General features: G+C 43.9%; 1 protein-coding gene across 4 annotated transcripts in view; it reads left to right on the forward strand.

The window, feature by feature from the left end:
- Positions 1-205: 205 nt before the first annotated feature.
- The window catches only part of LOC115195373 (semaphorin-5A-like), a 268,434-nt gene continuing 247,601 nt past the window's right edge, over positions 206-21,038 (forward strand). For 2 of the 4 annotated variants that reach the window (XR_003878683.1, XR_003878682.1), the window contains exon 1: positions 206-641. The gene's annotated coding sequence lies outside the window, so the exon portion shown is untranslated. The remainder of the gene's footprint in view (positions 642-21,038) is intronic. The other 2 variants (XM_029755169.1, XM_029755170.1) reach the window with 1 other exon arrangement.

The following is a 21,038-nucleotide window of genomic DNA, read 5'->3' on the forward strand; positions in this document are numbered from 1 at the left end:
CACCCGACAGAGGATATATTAAATAAAGATATTAAAGTAAAAATAACAACAACAAAATCAAGAGGTGAGGCAAACAACTGTCTGTATCTCAAGAGAAACGAAACGGAGATGTATGGTTTTCAATGTAAACATTTTTAAAAAGCAAAGTAGGGGCGCACTGGTCCTTCAGTTCCTTTTAAAATCCTGCGAACCCCATGTCTATCACAGAGCTCTTGCTTTGCACGCAGCAACCAACATAGCCGCGCACTCTGCAAAGCGCCGCCAGATCACCCTTCGTGCTACAGTTATAACAAAGTTTAAAGCGTACGCGTCGCTTGGTTTGCGTCCTGGTCCCTTGTCTCAGTGACCGAGGCTATTGTCTGTGAGCTGGAGCGGAGCTCAGCAGTGCGGCGCAGTGTCCAGTTACATAGCGCGCTGCGCGAGGAGACACGAGGACAGAAAAATATACAACCCTGGAGAGACGCATAGAGAGAGAGACCTGAGTTACTGGACGTTTTGAATATGAGAACGCAAACTGTGATTACTCTATATTTACCTTCATTTCCCTGAGCCACGCCAACGCTCATCTTCTTCTTCAGACTGGTTGAAACTCGCTGCTTCGCTCCTGCTAGATGAACGGGAGTAGTTGGAGACTTAACTTGGTGAGTGGTTTACAAATCTTGGCGCCTGACTTGCATTACCTTGACTATATTTTCTTCTTTCCGAATTATACCTTTCACTGGACATGCTGAACTGGGTATTAAAGTGCAGTCTTGCAGTCTAAATACTGCAACCTCGGGAGTTTTTTTACTGGAGAAAGATTAAACGTTTCCACCTGCTCTGTTCTATTGTTGTGCACAATTCAGCTGTTTAAATACCTACAATAAATATATATAACACTTTCACCATTTAACAATAATTATATTATTATTCACAAAAGAATAAGAATATCCGGGTGTAGAAGTTTGCAGTGTTTATGTGAAAGGTTTTAGTACCGCTTGGTGGTGCTGACGCTGTGATTATGTCCCCCTCACACGCGCTTCATGACATTCTCGCCTCTGCGCTATGTAGGTCGATACATTGCGATTCAAGTATTCATTTGTATAATAAAATATCCACTGGTAGTGAAGGCTCGTTTGTCATGGTGTTTTGGTCTGTGCAAATACATAGGTAGGCCTACTTGTCCCATCCTATGATTACACTGGCAGTCTTACCTTCTGCCTCTTCTCTGTACCTATCGACCCCATTACATGTGTACAAATCAACAGTCAAGTAATTAAGCTTTAATTGAAGCACAGTAACTCATTAGTTTACAACATATTTGGTGTGAAATGTAGTTCGATTTTGTGTGAATTATTGTAATTGACTTTGGTAAGAAACTATTTCCTAGTAAAAAAATATCCTAGAAAAAATCTGATTAGAATCCAATAGAAAATCATATTTTGGAACATATCCTATATGATTTTTAATTTGGATTCCTGTATTGGAATCCTATAGGATCCTATAAAATATAATCCTAAAGGATATAATCCCATTAGAGTCTAATGGGACTGGTTCCAAAATCTGATAGTATTTTTCAATTGGATTGTTGCATTGGAATCCTATAGGATTCTATTGGAAAAATCACTAATCCTATAGGATTCTATTGGAAAAATCACTAATCCTATAGGATTCTATTGGAAAAATCACTAATCCTATAGGATTCTATTGGAAAAATCACTAATCCTATAGGATTCTATTGAAAAAAATCACTAATCCTATAGGATTCTTTTGGAAAAATCACTAATCCTATAGGATTCTTTTGGAAAAATCACTAATCCTATAGGATTCTTTTGGAAAAATCACTAATCCTATAGGATTCTATTGGAGAAATCACTAATCCTATAGGATTCTTTTGGAAAAATCACTAATCCTATAGGATTCTATTGGAAAAATCACTAATCCTATAGGATTCTTTTGGAAAAATCACTAATCCTATAGGATTCTATTGGAAAAATCACTAATCCTATAGGATTCTTTTGGAAAAATCACTAATCCTATAGGATTTTTGCCAGGATACTATCCTGTTGGACAATGTTTCCAAATGGAACAGGAGGTGGATGTAAGGTCTTGTTTTGTTATGGAACCCTGGATATCAGTTTTGTTGTTGTTGACTACTGTTGACTACTTGCCAGTTATTTTGATGATATACAGCAGGTGTTTCCATTCTGTTGACTTTGAATGCATCAGGATTGGCACTTTTGCTGCGTGGGAACATTTTACCTTTGTAGTCCTCAGTAACAGTACTCTACATTGCTATCCATTCTAATTCAACACCACAGATTATGTCTTGTCAGCCCATTACGTTATACTAACCTTTAGGTAGTATAAAGGGCATTCATATTGAGACTGGAATCGCTTACAGTAGGTCTGTATTGCCAAATTTAAAGCTTCATAAGAAAACAAAGACAAGGAGATATAATGAACGATTTCATTGTCCACACTTGTGCTTCAATACTTTTTTGAAGACAAACTATTCACTCCAACACATTGTCTTTTACGAAACAGGCTTTAGCCTGTAATCTTTGAACTCAACTCTGGACTTGCAAGTCAGTTCCACTGCATTGTTTCATTGTTCCCTCTCTAATCAGGGACTTATTTAGACCTGGGACACTATTTGTGTGCAATTCATTATCAGGTAGAACAGAAAACCAGCAGGTTCCGGACCTCGTAGGGTCAGAGTTGAATACCCCTTGTCTATAAGACGCATCCCAACGGTGGGCTGTTTTAAAGAGGTGACAGTGTGTATGACCTGTTCAGTGTGTGACTGCGTGAGTTCACCTCACCTCAGAAACCTAACCGTCTATCTCCTGACATCAGCTCCTTATTGGCCTCCATCCCTACATCTGATTCATCCTGAGTGTCTCTTTCCATCATATTAGGTGGTGTAGGAGGATGAGCTATCCGCTGTATTTTACTGCTGAGAGCATTCAGAAACCCTCAGACCAACATGAATATGAATGCGGCTGTGGAAATTACCTCAGAAATATCTCTTTATATCGCAACTCAACAATATACAGGTCTTTGTGACAGTTCTACTGTACTTTGTCATAATGATGGATGTTTCAAATAATTCTGAATGTATCTTTTGTCCTGAAGGAAGTGATGAACACGGCAATAGGCCTGCTGTAATCCCAGAGCCTTTTCTGCTGTGCGGATGCTGCCGTCTCATACTCTGCACCCCACGACTAACAGTGACCTCCATCCAGATGGCTGAATTACTCTGAGAGTTTTGGCAGAGTTCCCAGAGTTCACCTCTCAGAAAGGCCTGCTCGGCTCGGCCCGTTAAAATCCCTGAAAACACGATAGAAAGTGAGAGAGAGGTAGAGGGAGAGATAAAAGGGAGAAGAGAGAGTGGAGGGGGAGACGGTGGGAGATAAGGGGTTGGGGGAAAATTGATCTGATGGGATACCGCTCTGCAAAGTTACTGGGTTTATATTACAGCTGTTTCAACAAGGAAAACTCACTAGACAGAGAAAACACAATATATGCTGAAAAACACCCTACCTCCTTCCTTTTCTACTCCCAAGCACCATCACAAAGATAACCACTGAAGTGTGAACTTTACTTACAGAGAAGTAGAGCAGCTGAGCCTCTCTCTCTCTCTCTCTCTCTCTCTCTCTCATGTCAATTAAATTAAATTCAAGGGCGTTATTGGCATGGGAAACATATGTTAACATTGCCAAAGCAAGTGAAGTAGATAATAAACAAAGTGAAATAAACAATACAAATGAACAGTAAACATTACACTCACAAAGTTCCAAAAGAATAAAGACATTTAATAGTATGTCTATTTACAGTGCTGTAATGATGTGCAAATAGTTAAAGTACAAAAGAGGAAAAAAATAAACATAAATATGGGTTGTATTTACAATGGCGTTTGTTCTTCACTGGTTGACCTTTTCAGGTGTGGCAACAGGTCACAAATCTTGCTACTGTAATGGCACACTGGTATTTCACCCAATAGATATGGGAGTTTATCAAAATTGGATTTGTTTTAGAATTCTTTGTGGGTATCTCTATCTCCCCTCTCTCTCTCTCTCTCTCTCTCTCTCTCTCTCTCTCTCTCTCTCTCTCTCTCTCTCACTCTCTCTCATCTATTCCTCTCTCTCTCTCTCTCTGTCTTTCGCTCTCAGCTAATTCCTTCTCTCTCTCTCTCTCTCTCTCTCTCTTTCTCTCTCTATCCCGCTCCTTCTCTCTCCAGTCATTTGGTGTGAATAGCAACATATGATTAGCTGGTGTGATTGATATTTGCTCTGTGCTGGGAATTTGCCTGCTCGCTGACAAGGAACCCCAGCACAAACAAAGCAATTAGTCGGCTGTTTGGAGAATTCCGGAATGAAAGTGACCTCACGGACCACGGCGTTCTCTGCGGTCACTATAGAGACAGATTGAGCGACAGCACCATTGTTGACCCGCTTTGTGATTGTGCATCTCTTTGGGGAAGGGACTTGGGTTTGGGAGCAGGACAGAATGCTGTTTAGGATTAAAAGAGACATTGTCATGTGCTTGTGATCTAAACGGACATTACCCTCTGTTCCTCAGTGCTCTTAAAAATTCTTGTGTTACTAATTCGACTGACACGGGCTGGAGAGGACCACTAAAAGAAACTGACCTTACATAGAAAACCCTTCCAATAACATAATAGATGAGTTTGTAATCATTGGTTTGAAATGGGGTTTTAATCCCACACACATTCTCCCAGGCATTGATTTAATGCTGGTCGAAGCAAACATTATATTCCAACTAAAAACCACCTACTTCCTCCCTGACCCCCCAACCCTCTAGTGATCTGTTCTATCACCCCCCCCCCCCCCTTTTAGTTTAGATATACTGTAGATCTACTTAGTCCCCATCTCCTCTCTTCCCTGTCCTGTAGCCTCTTCTGGCTAGAGTACAGGTCCTTCTGTAGGATGATAACCAGTACACACTGAAGTATCAAAGAGCCGTCCGGCTAGTGGCTTATTACCTTGGCACAGACATCCTACCCCTAGGGATGTTGGGTAAAGATGGGTGATGGAGAACCATCTTTGTGGATCTGGGTAGACATCAGCACGGATCTAGCATCAGTTTCCCCCACCCCTAAAACCTAACTTTAACTATAAGACGTAGAGACAGGTTGGCATGACCTGACCTGATAAAGCACCGTTACTTTCAATTGTATTTGTCACAGAAAAGTAAAATGTGAAAATAAGAGCCATGATTATTTTTCTTCTCTCTTCTGTTCATCACCCTTGTTTATTTATCAATTTCCGAGATGTGCACGTTCCCATGACTACCCCCGTGGGTCGGGGAGGTGATTGCGGTTTCCGTGGGATACAATGGGGAAATGGAAATGTTGACAGAATGAAACTTCACCATCCGTCACTCCCTGACTAAAGGCCAGCATTGTTGGAGTGGCTGGTCAGTGGTTACCATAGTTACTGCAGAAGGATGCAACATGTTGTCATCCTCTTGTTGTTTTCTGAGTGCTTCTATTGTTGTGATCCTGGCTGAATAACACGTTGTCATCCTCTTGTTGTTTTCTGAGTGCTTCTATTGTTGTGATCCTGGCTGAATAACATGTTGTCAGCCTCTTGTTGTTTTCTGAGTACTTCTATTGTTGTGATCCTGGCTGAATAACATGCTGTTATCCTCTTGTTGTTTTCTGAGTGCTTCTATTGTTGTGATCCTGGCTGAATAACATGTTGTCAGCCTCTTGTTGTTTTCTGAGTGCTTCTATTGTTGTGATCCTGGCTGAATAACATGCTGTCAGCCTCTTGTTGTTTTCTGAGTACTTCTATTGTTGTGATCCTGGCTAAATAACATGTTGTCAGCCTCTTGTTGTTTTCTGAGTGCTTCCAGTATTGTGATCCTGTCACGTCCTGACCATAGTAAGAGGTTATTTTCTATGGTAGAGTAGGTCAGGGCGTGACAGGGGGTGTTTTGTGTTTTTCTATGTTTTCTATTTCTATGTTTAAGTTCTAGTTTTTCTATTTCTATGTTGGGGTTGTTTGGGTTGATCTCCAATTGGAGGCAGCTGGTCCTCGTTACCTCTGATTGGAGATCATATTTAAGTAGGGGTTTTCTTCCTGGGTTTTTGTGGGTTATTATATTTTGAGTACTGTTTGTTTCTCTCTGCGTCACGGTTTGTTGTTTTGTCGATTCAGTTATTTATGTATTGCAAAGTTTCACGGATTAAATAATATGTGGAACTACAACCACGCTGCACTTTGGTCTGCTCCTTTAGACAACCGTGACAGATCCTGGCTGAATAACATGTTGTCAGCCTCTTGTTGTTTTCTGAGTGCTTCTATTGTTGTGATCCTGGCTGAATAACATGTTGTCAGCCTCTTGTTGTTTTCTGAGTGCTTCTATTGTTGTGATCCTGGCTGAATAACATGTTGTCATCCTCTTGTTGTTTTCTGAGTGCTTCTATTGTTGTGATCCTGGCTGAATAACATGTTGTCAGCCTCTTGTTGTTTTCTGAGTGCTTCTATTGTTGTGATCCTGGCTGAATAACATGTTGTCAGCCTCTTGTTGTTTTCTGAGTGCTTCTATTGTTGTGATCCTGGCTGAATAACATGTTGTCAGCCTCTTGTTGTTTTCTGAGTGCTTCTATTGTTGTGATCCTGGCTGAATAACATGCTGTCAGCCTCTTGTTGTTTTCTGAGTGCTTCTATGTTGTGATCCTGGCTGAATAACATGTTGTCAGCCTCTTGTTGTTTTCTGAGTGCTTCTATTGTTGTGATCCTGGCTGAATAACATGTTGTCAGCCTCTTGTTGTTTTCTGAGTGCTTCTATTGTTGTGATCCTGGCTGAATAACATGCTGTCAGCCTCTTGTTGTTTTCTGAGTGCTTCTATTGTTGTGATCCTGGCTGAATAACATGTTGTCAGCCTCTTGTTGTTTTCTGAGTGCTTCTATTGTTGTGATCCTGGCTGAATAACATGTTGTCAGCCTCTTGTTGTTTTCTGAGTGCTTCTATTGTTGTGATCCTGGCTGAATAACATGTTGTCAGCCTCTTGTTGTTTTCTGAGTACTTCTATTGTTGTGATCCTGGCTGAATAACATGTTGTGTGAACTTGTTTGTTTTGTTTGGCATTCGTCCATACACTGCCAACACCTATTGTTGTCATATGGATGGCACAACACGTGGTTCATTCAAGTCAAGGTCGGATGATGATAATTCTACGGCCACAAGTGCTATTTGAAGAAAATCAGCATGTCTGTGAATATATGAAGGATATTTAGTAAAATACTGAGATTCTGTTCTGGCAGTGGATAAGGGAGCAGTTTATGCAAAATAGGTGGAATGGGATAGAGTTAGAGAGGAAGAAAAGGAGTGACAGAGAGGGAAAGGAGAAGTAAAGATGCATGTTGATTGATTGGGTACCAGTGTTCCATTTCTGAGGTTTCCCCTGATGTGAAGTGAGTCGTGCTATGACATTGTTTTGGTGCCACCCCACCCCTCTGCCCCCTCTTCCCCCCACTTTCCTCAGGAGGGATAGAGTCAGGGGGTGTTTGTAGTTTCCTCAGGAGGGATAGAGTCAGGGGGTGTTTGTAGTTTCCTCAGGAGGGATAGAGTCAGGGGGTGTTTGTAGTTTCCTCAAGAGGGATAGAGTCAGGGGGTGTTTGTAGTTTCCTCAGGAGGGATAGAGTCAGGGGGTGTTTGTAGTTTCCTCAGGAGGGATAGAGTCAGGGGGTGTTTGTAGTTTCCTCAGGAGGGATAGAGTCAGGGGGTGTTTGTAGTTTCCTCAGGAGGGATAGAGTCAGGGGGTGTTTGTAGTTTCCTCAGGAGGGATAGAGTCAGGGGGTGTTTGTAGTTTCCTCAGGAGGGATAGAGTCAGGGGGTGTTTGTAGTTTCCTCAGGAGGGATAGAGTCAGGGGGTGTTTGTAGTTTCCTCAGGAGGGATAGAGTCAGGGGAGTCAGGGGAGAAAAGGATAAAGATGGTGAGAGGGAGGAAGGGGGCCCCAGCTGCTCGGTAGGGGCCCATCTCTGTCTGTAGACTCCATCTATCACTGACATAAACCCACACTGGTGGAGAGGGAGCGGTAGGAAGGAAGAAAAGGAGGGATGGAGAGATGGAGGAAAGGTGTGAGGGAGGGAGGGAGTAGCTCTCTCTCTAGAGCAATGTTTTTGCCCCAACACTACACAGCTGATTCAAATTATCACAGCTTGATGATTAGTGGATTACTTTAGTCAGATGTGTAGAGTTACGGTAAAACCAAAACGTGCACCCCTTGTGGTCCCGAGGACCCAGTTTTGTAAATCCTTGTCTAGAGAGACTCATTAATGAAGGGAGCGGGCAGGTGGCAGGTGGTCTGGCTTTAAATAAAGTCTGCTCTACTAACAAGCACACTCTCAGGGCACACAGACACTCCCTGCATACTTTATACACACTCTCCCTGCAAACTTCACACAGACACTCCCTGCATACTTTATACACACTCTCCCTGCAAACTTCACACAGACACTCCCTGCATACTTTATACACACTCTCCCTGCAAACTTCACACAGACACTCCCTGCATACTTTATACACACTCTCCCTGCAAACTTCACACAGACACTCCCTGCATACTTTATACACACTCTCCCTGCAAACTTCACACAGACACTCCCTGCATACTTTATACACACTCTCCCTGCAAACTTCACACAGACACTCCCTGCATACTTTATACACACTCTCCCTGCAAACTTCACACAGACACTCCCTGCATACTTCACAGAGACGCACACACACACACACACACACACACACACACACACACACACACACACACACACACACACCACACACACACACACACACACACACACACACACACACACACACACCTCCCATTGTATTCCCCACACTGTCCCATATACACACCACTACACACACACACACACACACACACACACACACACACACACACACACACACACACACCTCCCATTGTATTCCCCACACTGTCCCATATACACACACACACACACACACACACACACACACACACACACACATAACGCTACAAACACACTCCAGACAGAGGCTCCTGTGTGTCATGCCCTTTATTGGTCTATGTCTGCGGTGTGTGTGTGTGTGTGTGTGTGCGTGTCTCTGTCCTGAAGGTGAACCACAGGCAGGATGCATGGTCTGAATTAATGGCTCTGAATAACACTTTCTATTCTGCCCTGAAAGAACTGCTGTCAGTTCTGCATGTGGGCATGGGGATGTTTTAACTGTGGAAATACACATCTCAGTGTGGAACGCACCTCTCACTGACAGGATGTTTAGATTAGGGAGCTGCGTTCACGATAAATAGTTATGTGGAGTTGAATGCTACTGTAGTCTGGTTGCAGTTTTTTTTTAATAAACACACACACACACACAAAGAGAGAGACCCACACACACAGGGAGAGAGACACACACACACACAGAGAGAGAGAGAGAGACACACACACACACACACACACACACATACACAGAGAGACACACACACACACAGAGAGAGAGAGATACACACACACAAAGAGAGAGACCCACACACACAGGGAGAGAGACACACACACACAGAGAGAGAGAGAGAGAGACACACACACACACACACACACACATACACAGAGAGACACACACACACACAGAGAGAGAGAGATACACACACACAAAGAGAGAGACCCACACACACAGGGAGAGAGACACACACACACAGAGAGAGAGAGAGAGAGAGACACACACACACACACACACACATACACAGAGAGACACACACACACACACAGAGAGAGAGATACACACACACAAAGAGAGAGACCCACACACACAGGGAGAGAGACACACACACACACAGAGAGAGAGAGAAACACACACACACACACGTTAATCCTCAAGACCGGGCCAGACAAGGGCTGCGTGCTCAGCCCCCTCCTGTACTCCCTGATCACCCATGACTGTGTGGCCACGCACGTCTCCAATTAATTCATTAAGTTTGCTGACGACACAACAGTGGTAGGCCTGATTACCAACAATGATGAGACAGCCTACAGAGAGGAGGTGAGAGCCCTGGCAGAGAGGTGCCAGGAAAATAACTTCTCAACGTCAACAAAATGAACGAGCTGATTGTGGACTTCAGGAGAAAGCAGAGAGAGCACGCCCCAATTCATATTGGCGGGTCCCTTCACACGGAGAGTGTGGAGAAGGCACAACAATACCGCTTCAACCTCAGGAGGCTAAAGAAATTAAGTGTGGCCCCTAAGACCCTCACAAACTTCTACTGATGCACCATTGAAGGCATCCTGTCGGGCTGTATCACCGCCTGGTACGGAAATTAAACAGCCTGCAACCACAGGGCTCTCCAGAGTGTTGTGCGGTCAGCCCAAAGCATCACCGGGGGAATACTGCCTGCCCTCCAGGACATTAAACAACACCCAGTGTCGCAGGAAGGTCAAGAAGATTATCAAGGACCTCAGCCACCCGAGCCACTGTTCACCCTGCTACTATATACAAGGCGAGGTCAGTACAGGTACATCAAAGCTTGGACTGAGAGACTTTTAAACAGCTCCTATCTCCACGCCATCAGACTGTTAAACAGTCACCACCAGCCAGCCTTCGCCCAGTACCCTGACCTGAACCTTAGTCACTGTTACTAGCCAGCTACCACCCGGTACTCTACCCTGCACCTTAGAGACTGCTGCCCTGTCTACATACATAGAGTCATTGAACACTGATCACTTTAATAATGTTTACATACTGTTTAATTAACTCACTTCATATGTATATACTGTATTCTAGTCAAGTATTCCAGTCAAGTATTCCAGTCAAGTATTCCGGTCAAGTATTCCAGTCAAGTATTCTAGTCAAGTATTCCAGTCAAGTATTCCAGTCAAGTATTCTAGAGAATGTGATCCCTATTCTTATTTATTTTGGTTTCATAATCTAGTTAAAACCTCCTGAGATTTGGATGGAGATGCATTGAAAAGCTTCCTCTCTGTTCTGTCCTAGACCTGTGTGCTGAGGACTGAACAGGGCTATTTAAGGATTCTTCATTTTTTCTGACAACTGCTGGAGAGATTGTTCATACTCTTACACACACACACACACACACACACACACACACACACACACACACACACACACACACACACACACACACACACACACACACACACACACACACACACAAGTTGTCTTGGTATCTGACAGGTTGAACAGAACCAAGCCCCTAGGCCACAGAGTAGTCAGAGGAGATCTGAGAGGAGAGAGAGGGAGGGATGGAAGGGGCAGAGGGAGGAGGGATGGAAGGGGGATGGAGAAGGGAGGGAGGAGGGATGGAGGAGGGATGGAAGGGGCAGAGGGAGGAGGGATGGGAGGGAGGAGTGGTGGAGGAGGGAGATAAAGAAAGAGATTGAGAGAGAGAACGAAAGAGATATGCTCTCCTGTTTTGTGTAAACTATGCTAAAAACACCATCCAACCCTTATCCAAACATTTGATCCAAATCCAACAGAATGACCAGGCATGACTCTGATGCTATCATCAACAGCCCTACTTTTCCATTGCAACAAAGCCCTCCAGACATAAGCAATCACACACAGATCAGACCCCATCAGAAAGGACCTTATCAAACATGTCTAATCCCCTTTGTGACTGGCTCTGTAGCTACTATTTGCCCTTAGGCACAGATCTAGGATCAGTTGACCATCGCTATCGTAACCATTAGAGTTCAAATGTAAAACAGACTTTAGCTCAGTAGATAGAGGTGACTTCACTAGGCTGTGATTCTGGGAGAGACAAAGCACGTAGACAGCACTACAGGGAGGCCTGGTCACCGACGACTGTGAGACAGCCTATAGGGAGACATCTGGCAGTGTGGTGCCAGGACAACAACACTCTCCCTCAACGTCAGCAAGACAAAGGAGCTGATCATGGGCTACAGGAAACGGAGGGCCGAGCACGCCCCCATTCACATCGACAGGGCTGTAGTGGAGCGGGTCGAGAGCTTCAAGTTCCTCTGTGTTCACATCACTAAGGATCTATCATGGTCCAAACACACCAAGACAGTCGTGAAGAGAGCATGACAACATCTCTTCCCCTTCAGGAGGCTGAAAAGATTTGGCATGGGCCCTCAGAACCTCAAAAAGTTCTACAGCTGCAAAGACTACAGCCACCCAAATCATAGACTGTTCTTTCTGCTACCGCACGGCAAGCGAAGTCTGGAACCAACGGGACCCTGAACATCTTCTACCCCCAAATTATAAGACTGCTAAATAGTTAGTTAAATAGTTAGTGCAAAAAGGGTCAATGCAGATAGTCAGTGTAGCAATTTGGTTAAGTATTTTGACTCATCACATACGCTGCTGCTATTGTTTTATTATCTTTCTGTGTTTATAGCCAAGTTATCTTAACTCATTCTGTATTTATTATTACTTTTATTATTATGTGTTTTACTTTTCTATTAATTCTCTATTTTCTTTCTCTCTGCATTGTTGGGAAGGACCCATCAGGAAGCATTTCACTGTTAGTCTACTACACCTGTTGTTTACGAAGAATGTGACAAATAACATTTGATTTGATGTAGAAAGTCAATACCAGATCTGTTCTCCAGAGAGGCCGTTGTCGTTCATATTTCAGGACTGAAAATAGTTTTCCAGCGGTAAATCTATCCCGTGTGTTTCTGTGAAATGCAGTTTAAACTCTCTGTGAGTTTTAAATGAAAAGAATATAAATACCTATAGCTGAATGAAATGGATTCCCTTAATGCATCATTTTCCTTCTGCTACAGTAAGAACACAGTGTTATCAGTGTCATTGAGAGGTCTGAAACAAGCCTGATGTACAGACGATGACACAGCATTTTTAAAAGAGATCCTGTTTGTTTCCCATGCGTCTCTGTTTTCAGAGTTGTTTACTGTACCAGTTATCCTGAGGTCCTGAGGTCTCACGGTTGGGTTAGAGAGGTCAGGAGGACAGCCTCAGGTTTCAACAGAGTCTGGTTCCCACTTCCCAGGCATGGCTATATTTGACCATGGTACTGAGAGGACAAGACTGGGTATTCCCCAGACTGGGTTTACCCTTGAGATGGTTGACTTTGGAGTGTTTTACCCCACCGCAGAAGGTTCCCACACCTGTTGTGATTGCATAGTGTAATAATAGTAAGTCCTTCAGAGGAACCATATCCTGTCCACCTGGGGGCCTTTCTCCTGCTGCACCACCTTACTGGTGCCACTAGAAATAGCTTCCCCGCCCCAGCAGGAGACCTGCATCCCTATGAAACAAAGTTCATGTTGTGTGTGATCCTTTGACTCTCCCCCTCCCTCTCTCTTTCTCTCTGTCTCTCTTTGACTCTCTATCTATCTATTTGTCTCTCTCTCTTTCTCTCTTTGTCTCTCTTTGACTCTCTCTCTTTGTCTCTCTCTCTCTCTCTCTCTCTCTCTGTCTCTCTCTTTGTCTCTCTCTCTTTGTCTCTCTCTCTTTCTCTCTGTCTTTGTCACTGTTGCTCTCTCTCTCTGTTTTGTTTTTGTGGGTGTGAAAGAAGTCTCCTGGCACCAGTGGTTAAGGGCGTAGAAAGAGGCTGAGACAGAGAGGAAGTGTTGTTTTACTTATAAACACTTCCTTCAGTAAATCATCATATTTTAAGGGTGAGTGGGCCTGAACCAAAAGCTGTGTCGTTATAATATGTTAAGGGTGAGTGGGCCTGAATTCAGCTAGTTAGTTCACTTGGGTTCAGCTAGTGATGTTCACTTGGGTTCAGCTAGCTAGTTCACTTGGGTTCAGCTAGCTAGATCACTTGGGTTCAGCTAGCTAGTTCACTTGAGCTCTCTCAACTTGATAGAGACAAAAACTCAGACCTGTCGTCGTTATCTGTGGAACTAAACGCCTACTCTGTATTTCCGTTCTCTCGATCTGTCTCTTTCTCTCTCTCTCGCTCACTCCCACTTTCTCCTTCTCATTCTCCCTCTCACCTTCTTTCTGTCCCTTCCTTCCTTCCTTCCTTCCTTCCTTCCTTCCTTCCTTCCTTCCTTCCTTCCTTCCTTCCTTTCTCTCACTTCCTTCCTCTCCCTCCCTCTCCCTTCCTCTCCCTTCCTCTCCCTCTCTGTTCCTCTTACTCTCCCTTACCCTCCCTCCCTCCCTCCCTCCCTCCCTCTCCCTTATTATCCTTCCCTTCCTCTCCCTTCCTCTCCCTCCCTCTCCCTTACTCTATCTCCCTCTCCCTCCCACACTCTCCCTCTCTCCTCTCTTCTGAGTCACAAATCATCAACTAAATGAGTAAGTAAGTCAAATGTAGGTTACTTTCTGGCCTGGGCCATTGAGATATGAAAGAGGTATTAATGACTCACAGTAATTGTTGGCTTTGCATGTGCTGTGTCTCTGTGGCTACGTTTACACAGGCAGCCCAATTCGGATATTTTTTCCCACTAATTGGTCTTTTGACCAATCACATCAGATCTGTTTACATCAGATCTTTCAAAATACCAATTATTGAAAGAAAGATCTGAATTGGACTGCCTGTGTAAACGCAGCCTGTGTGTGTCATCATGGGCGGCCAGATACAGTACGAGAAGCAATTATTGTAATTTTAAAGTTCACCTTTTCTCCTTTTTCCACTTGTTTGATTGTAATTTCTGTACATTTTCGGTTTTTCGAACCTTTAAAAAAACTCATCCAACTATGAAATGTAGTAATGTCTGATCCCCCTCAACCTTGATCACTGATGAAACTAAAGAGCCCTTTTACCTTTGTGTGATTTTAGTAGATGTTAAGCACTGAGTCTCATGTCATTTTAGTGAGTAGTGACTGAACCATAGAGAATGTTCTAGAGCGGTAGAGAACAGAGACAGCTCCATAGTGAGTAGTGACGGAGACATAGAGAATGTTCTAGAGAGGTAGAGAACAGAGACAGCTCCATAGTGAGTAGTGACGGAGACATAGAGAATGTTCTAGAGAGGTAGAGAACAGGTAGTTAATCAAGCTGACAAAGGCATGGCTGATCATTAAGGAGAGAGAGGTAGAGGGGAATAATTGGGGTTACGTTCACAAGCTCTCTTTGTAACAACCATTTCTACAGCGACAGAATGTTCCACAGAAACAATTAGGAAGCATGTTCTGTTATTTCTGCCTGAGAAGTCAAGCGTTAGTTTCAGTGTGTGCGTGTTTGTGTGATCTCTCTCACTCCCACTGACACACCCACAAAGGAAAAATGACAAGGTAAGTCAGATATTTATTTAAATATTCATCACATGCTTCGTAAACAGCAGGTGTAGACTAACAGTGAAATGCTTCCTGATGGGTCCTTCCCAACAATGCAGAGAGAAAGAAAATAGAGAATTAATAGAAAAGTAAAACACATAATAATAAAAGTAATAATAAATACAGAATGAGTAACGATAACTAGGCTATAAACACGGGGTACCAGTAGAGTTGATGTGCAGGGGTACGAGGTAATAACTTGGCTATAAACACAGGGTACCAGTAGAGTTGATATGCAGGGGTATGAGGTAATAACTTGGCTATAAACACAGGGTACCAGTAGAGTTGATATGCAGGGGTACGAGGTAATAACTAGGCTATAAACACAGGGTACCAGTAGAGTTGATATGCAGGGGTATGAGGTAATAACTTGGCTATAAACACAGGGTACCAGTAGAGTTGATATGCAGGGGTATGAGGTAATAACTTGTCTATAAACACAGGGTACCAGTAGAGTTGATGTGCAGGGGTACGAGGTAATAACTTGGCTATAAACACAGGGTACCAGTAGAGTTGATGTGCAGGGGTACGAGGTAATAACTTGGCTATAAACACGGGGTACCAGTAGAGTTGATGTGCAGGGGTACGAGGTAATAACTTGGCTATAAACACGGGGTACCAGTAGAGTTGATGTGCAGGGGTACGAGGTAATAACTTGGCTATAAACACGGGGTACCAGTAGAGTTGATGTGCAGGGGTACGAGGTAATAACTTGGCTATAAACACGGGGTACCAGTAGAGTTGATGTGCAGGGGTATGAGGTAATAACTTGGCTATAAACACAGGGTACCAGTAGAGTTGATGTGCAGGGGTACGAGGTAATAACTTGGCTATAAACACAGGGTACCAGTAGAGTTGATGTGCAGGGGTACTAGATAATAACTTGGCTATAAACACAGGGTACCAGTAGAGTTGATGTGCAGGGGTACTAGATAATAACTTGGCTATAAACACAGGGTACCAGTAGAGTTGATGTGCAGGGGTACTAGATAATAACTTGGCTATAAACACAGGGTACCAGTAGAGTTGATGTGCAGGGGTACGAGGTAATAACTTGGCTATAAACACGGGGTACCAGTAGAGTTGATGTGCAGGGGTATGAGGTAATAACTTGGCTATAAACACAGGGTACCAGTAGAGTTGATGTGGCAGGGGGTACGAGATAATAACTTGGCTATAAACACAGGGTACCAGTAGAGTTGATGTGCAGGGGTACTAGATAATAACTTGGCTATAAACACGGGGTATCAGTAGTGAGTCAATGTGCAGGGGTACGAGGTAATAACTTGGCTATAAACACAGGGTACCAGTAGAGTCAATGTGCAGGGGTACGAGGTAATAACTTGGCTATAAACACAGGGTACCAGTAGAGTCAATGTGCAGGGGTACGAGGTAATAACTTGGCTATAAACACGGGGTATCAGTAGTGAGTCAATGTGCAGGGGTACGAGGTAATAACTTGGCTATATACACAGGGTACCAGTAGAGTTGATGTGCAGGGGTACGAGGTAATAACTTGGCTATAAACACATGGTACCAGTAGTGAGTCGATGTGCAGGGGTACGAGGTAATAACATGGCTGTATACACGTGGTACCACTGGACCACTTGGCCACTGGACCACTGGCCTACTGGTCCACTGGATTACTGGACTACTGGACCACTGAATTACTGGCCTACTGGCCCACTGGATTACTGGACTACTGGACCACTGAATTACTGGACCACTGGACCACTGGACTACTGGACCACTGAATTACTGGACCACTGGACCACTGGACTACTGGACCACTGAATTACTGGACCACTGGACTACTGGACTACTGGACCACTGGACCACTGGACCACTGGACTACTGGACCACTGGACTACTGGACTACTGGACCACTGGACCACTGGACCACTGGACCACTGGACTACTGGACCACTGGACCACTGGACTACTGGACTACTGGACCACTGACCACTGGACTACTGGCCCACTGGACCACTGGCCCACTGGACTACTGGACTACTGGACTACTGGCCCACTGGACTACTGGCCCACTGGACCACTGGCCCACTGGACTACTGGACCACTGGACCACTGGACTACTGGACTACTGGACCACTGGACTACTGGACCACTGGACTACCGGACTCGAAAAGTACTTATACTGTAGGAGTGTGTGTGTGCGTGTGTGTGTTTGCGCGTGTGTGTGTGTGCGTATGTGTGTGTGTGCGTGTCTGTCCCTGTCTGTTTGTTTGAGCGTGTGTGTGCGCTCGAATGTGTGTGTGTGTGTGCGTGTGTGTATGCAGGTAGAAGGGCGTTGTACACCTGGAGACGACATGTATGCCCACACACACTGCTGTGGACGTTGTGGGTGTGAAAGTCTGCAGTCATCATGAAAGTGAAGGGTGGAGGAGAATATGAGAACTCCAGACACACTCATATAGCACAATCATCCCAATGGTACACACACACACACACACACACACACACACTCACTCACTCACTCACTCACTCACTCACTCACTCACTCACTCACTCACTCACTCACTCACTCACTCACTCACTCACTCACTCACTCACGCACACACACAGACAGGGACACACTTGCTCACATATACACACACATATACATATACACACAGACTATCTACAGAAGAATAAGTCATTGTCAAGGGAAGGGAAAGGGGTCCCCGCAAGAGAAAGTACCAACATTCACAGTCTAGATGTCAGGGTTAGAAAGCTCTGCGTTTCTCTGTTGACGTAAACTTTGGCTGCATGTCGTTTTGCACCTGCTTTTATTTTTTTATTTACGAACTGCACTGAAAATCAAAATGTGTCTAATTTGAGGTGATTACACACACACACACACACACACACTGGCAGATGACATTTTACAAGCAATTTCCTCATTACAGTGGTAGCTGTTTGTCTGATAAACCAGGATGGAAACGAGGTGAAAATAGAGGGACTTCAAACCACTCTCTCTCTCACCCAATTTGAGTCTGTTTGTATTTTATTTGAGCTGTTTTCAAATTGAGGCGTTGAAACTAGGGGTGTGCCGAAATGACCATACTCGTATTCAGTGGCGATTTCAGCATGTAAATCTTGGTGCCGCAAAAAATGTATTTAAAAAAATTATGCATGCCAGCAAAGCCATTACAAACACAACACAACACTAAATAATACATTAATTGGACTATAACGGTGACAAACGGTCCCCACAAACTGTTAGGGCCTACATAAAGCTGTCCCAACAGCAGAGCTTTCTTTTCAGCACCATGGAGTGAATCCTTACCACTGCTACACCTGGCTATCAGTGGAGCCTTGTCTGGCAGCGAAACAGTTCATTCATCCTCATTTACTGCCTTTTAAAAAAACATAGCTGATATGGCTGACTTGCTTAAACAAATGTAGTTTCTACTGACAATTGAGATGTACAAACTATGGCATAAGGGGACGACAAGCGGATAAGAGGCAAGCTGTAATTTCGATTAAGACGTTAATGAACGATCTTGGACGGATGTAGTCCTTATAACTATTTGTTCAGCACTTTTGAAATGTACAGTGACAGAATTCATAACATGGGCTGTTCTTACAGTATTCTCCTTGTACAACAAGTCAGAACCATAGGATAAATAAAGGGGGCATATAAGCAGACACTGAAAGCTCTTATAATATTCAGTGATTACATTTCTCTAAAACAGGCTATAGGCAACATGTGCACCATCAAGTCAGAACTAAATTATGAGGGAAGAAAGGGACCAATTTATTAGCGTGAGGCACATGGACTACTAACAGTTTATTACACAACATACACTTAGTATTACTTTCTTAGCTACAGTAAACATATCTCCCTGTCAAATTACTTAATTTATGCAGCACTATACAATACATTTTACATTTTTGGACTCACCTTGTTGTGCTGTGCTCACTTGAACAGGAAGGTGACGTGGCGGTCCTTCTTGTGGGCTCTAGAAAGAGTGGAATTCCTGAAGTGGAATTCCGAGTTGGATGACCGTTCAAAATTATTTTCCCTATTTTCCTAGTCGGACTTAGTTTTATCCGAGTTCCCAGTTGTCTTGAACTCACTGAAGTCTGAGATTTCCCAGTTCGAGTTTCCAGTTGTTTTGAACACGGCAGAAGTCATGCTGGATTGACATTTTCTGGCCCATGGCGTTATGCCCTTTTTCGAGGTATCCAATTGGTAGTTTCAATCTTGTCTCATTGCTGCAACTCCCCTATGGACTTGGCGAAGGTTGAGAGCCAAGCCGAACTGCTTCTTGACTCACTGCTTGCTTAACCCGGAAGCCAGCCGCACCAATGTGCCAGAGGAAACACTGTCGAACTGATGACCGAAGTCAGCATGCAGGCGCCCGGCCCGCCAAACCCTCCCCTAACCCAGACGACACTGGGCCAATTGTGCACCGCCTCATGGGTCTCCCAGTCACAGCCTGGGATTGAACCGGGGCTGCAGTGGGGCCGTAGCACTCATTATTGAATTTGCGATTTCCAACTTGTTGTGAAATGTTTATGTTCAATGGCCAATGAGCACCGATACGTTTTATCAATAATTTATCTTCATATGACAAGGTTCGAAAATGATTTGCCAGCAGATTGCCGACTTGATGCATGATGATGACTGCATGTCTCGCTTGTTAGCTAAGATTTTGAATGTATGATGTTGACATGATCAGTCCATTCCAAGCTACGGCAGATATAACGTGATTTGACATCATTTCATCTGTGGCCAATGACCTTGATCCTTCTTGGATGGACACTTCTAATGTAACTCTATGGCAGCAAATCAAATCAAAATCAAATCAAACTTTATTTGTCACATGCGCCGAATACAACAGGTGTAGACCTTACTGTGAAATGCTTACTTACAAGCCCATATACAACAGTGCAGTTCAAAAAAGAGTTAAGTAAATATTTACCAAATAAACGAAAGTAAAAAAATATTAAAAAGTATCAGGTAATTTGTACATGTAGGTAGGGGTAAATCGACAAAAAAATAAATGAAGGGGGGTGTCAATGTAAATAGTTCAGCTGCCATTTGATGAATTGTTCAGCAGTCTTCTGGCTTGGAGGTAGAAGCTGTTAAGGAACCTTTTGGTCCTAGTCTTGGTGCTCCGGTACCGCTTGCCGTGCGGTAGCAGAGAGAACAGTCTATGACTTGGGTGACTGGAGTCTTTGACAATTTTGGGGGCTTTCCTCTGACACCGCCTAGTATATAGGTCCTGGATGGCAGGAAGCTTGGCCCCAGTGATGTACTGGGCCATACACACTACACTCTGTAGCGCCTTACGGTCAGAAGCCAAGCTGTTGCCATACCAGGTGGTGATGCAACCGGTCACGATGCTCTCGATGGTGCAGCTGTAGAACTTTTTAAGGATCTCAGGACCCATGCCAAATCTTTCAGTCTCCTGAAGGGGAGAAGGTGTTGTCACTCCCTCTTTATGATTGTCTTGGTGTGTGTAACGGTTGTCGTCGGGAATGGAGGACCAAAATGCAGCAGGAATGTGGATGCTCATCTTGTATTTTATTTTAACCAAGAAAACACCAAAATAACAAAAGAAGAACGAACGATCAACAAAACAGTCTTGTCAGGCTCACACACGCAAAACAAGAAACAATCTCCCACAAACACTAAACCAAACACATACCCATATATAGGACTCCCAATCAGAGGCAACGAGATAACACCTGCCTCCAATTGAGAGTCCAACCCCAATAAACCAGACATAGAAATACAAAAGACCAGAGACCACATAGAAATACAAACCTAGAACATTACCCAAAAACCCGGAAATAA

This window comes from Salmo trutta, chromosome 6 (assembly GCF_901001165.1).
Source record: "Salmo trutta chromosome 6, fSalTru1.1, whole genome shotgun sequence".
NCBI lineage: Eukaryota > Metazoa > Chordata > Actinopteri > Salmoniformes > Salmonidae > Salmo > Salmo trutta.